The sequence below is a fragment of the Muntiacus reevesi genome, chromosome 1 (assembly GCF_963930625.1).
Source record: "Muntiacus reevesi chromosome 1, mMunRee1.1, whole genome shotgun sequence".
Classification (NCBI taxonomy): domain Eukaryota; kingdom Metazoa; phylum Chordata; class Mammalia; order Artiodactyla; family Cervidae; genus Muntiacus; species Muntiacus reevesi.
Window position 1 is genome coordinate 169,019,818 of NC_089249.1, and position 1,647 is coordinate 169,021,464.

A 1,647-nucleotide genomic window follows, 5' to 3' on the forward strand; every position below is an offset into this window, starting at 1 on the left:
ACAATTCTACTGATCAGTTTTAAATATTTTTTAAAAAGGGACAGAATAAAAATAAGTAAATAAATAAAATAAAAAGGGACAGAATAACTTTTCTATCCTTGCGGTTCATGAAATACATTATTTTCACAAAGTGATTAAAATAGATGACCTAGTTCTGACAGCTGCTTCGTTTCTCCCCCACTTCAGTCTGTTCTTTCCTTTGCCCCTATTGTCCATTCCTGCTCAAACTGGTGTCTACAGCCAGCAGTTTCGCCTTGAAAAGGCTGTTTTGGAAGAAAGCTTACATTTATTAGTTTCCAAACAAGTTTGGAATTTAGCAATCCTCTTAAAACACCTGCATGTTAGCAGCGGCAGGATCCTTCACTTTCTGTAGCTGCTTTGAAACTGGCCCGCCACACTCTCCTGTGGCGATGTTTCGGGAGATCCCTCTTTCTCAAGGCCATGGATGTCCCACTGCTTTCGTCCGTGACCTTCCCCACAGATAGCTGGCACTGCTCAGGTTTTACAGCTGCTTCTGAGTCTGTCACTATCTGGTCTTATTTTGGGATTGTGGGGATACCATATCACCAAGACTTGCTACAGATGCCACGCACAGATTTTTGCTTTTATGAAGGAATCTGAGAGATTAAGAGTACACAGCTATTTCTGTCATCTTCTATTTTTCAATGTACTCCTGGTAGTGAATTTTTTTATTTAGAACATCTGTGATAATGGTTTGTATAAAAGGTAGTAGAACATAGTGATTAGAAGCATGAGCTTTGGAGTCACATTGTCTGGGTACAAATCCTAGATTCATCCAACATTTACTAATTACGTGATCATTAACTTCTATGACTTAATTTCTTCCATAAAATAATTGGTTGTGAGAAGTGAAATAACAAGCACTGAGAAAAGTACTAAGGGTATATAGTAAACATTCAACAAAGAAAGCTGCTTTTTTTCCTTGGCTGCACTGCACAGACTATGGGATTTTAGTTCCCCAACCAGGGATTGAACCTGGACCCCCAGCAGCAAAAGTGCTAACTACTGAACCACCAGGGAATTACCATGAATCCCATTTTTGTTATTGTAGTTCTCATTTTCCTCTTTCTCAGTTCTGAATTTATTACTGACTTTAGACTACATTTGGAAAAAAACACCCAAGCTCTTGAAATCACAAATGCAAACTGCTAGAAAATAATGAAAATGACACAAACACATGGTAGGCAAAGGTGACTTCAGAGGAAAGGTCACAGTGTTAAACACTTTCATACAAAACAGAAAGGAATGAAAATGTATGCAATAAGCATGGAATGCTAAAGATTAACTCCCTTCTATTAAAGCAGAAATCAATGGATTAAAAAAAAAAGGAGTAAAGTGACAATATTAAATGTTGGCAAGGATGTGGAACAACAGATACAGATACTATCTGTAGATATTATCTGGGAGTAGAAAAATGGTTCAAATAGAAGTCTAATGCACAGTCTTGGCCCAAGTCCACTTCAAAGAAAGTACCTCAGAACAGACCTTCCCAACTTCAGGCCAGCTGGGTAAGACCTGAAGTGGCCACTTAAGAGACAGTTGGGCCACAAAGAAGGCAGAGTGCCAAGAATTGATGCTTTAGAACTGTGGTGCAGGAGAAGACTCTTGAGAATCTCTTGGACAGCA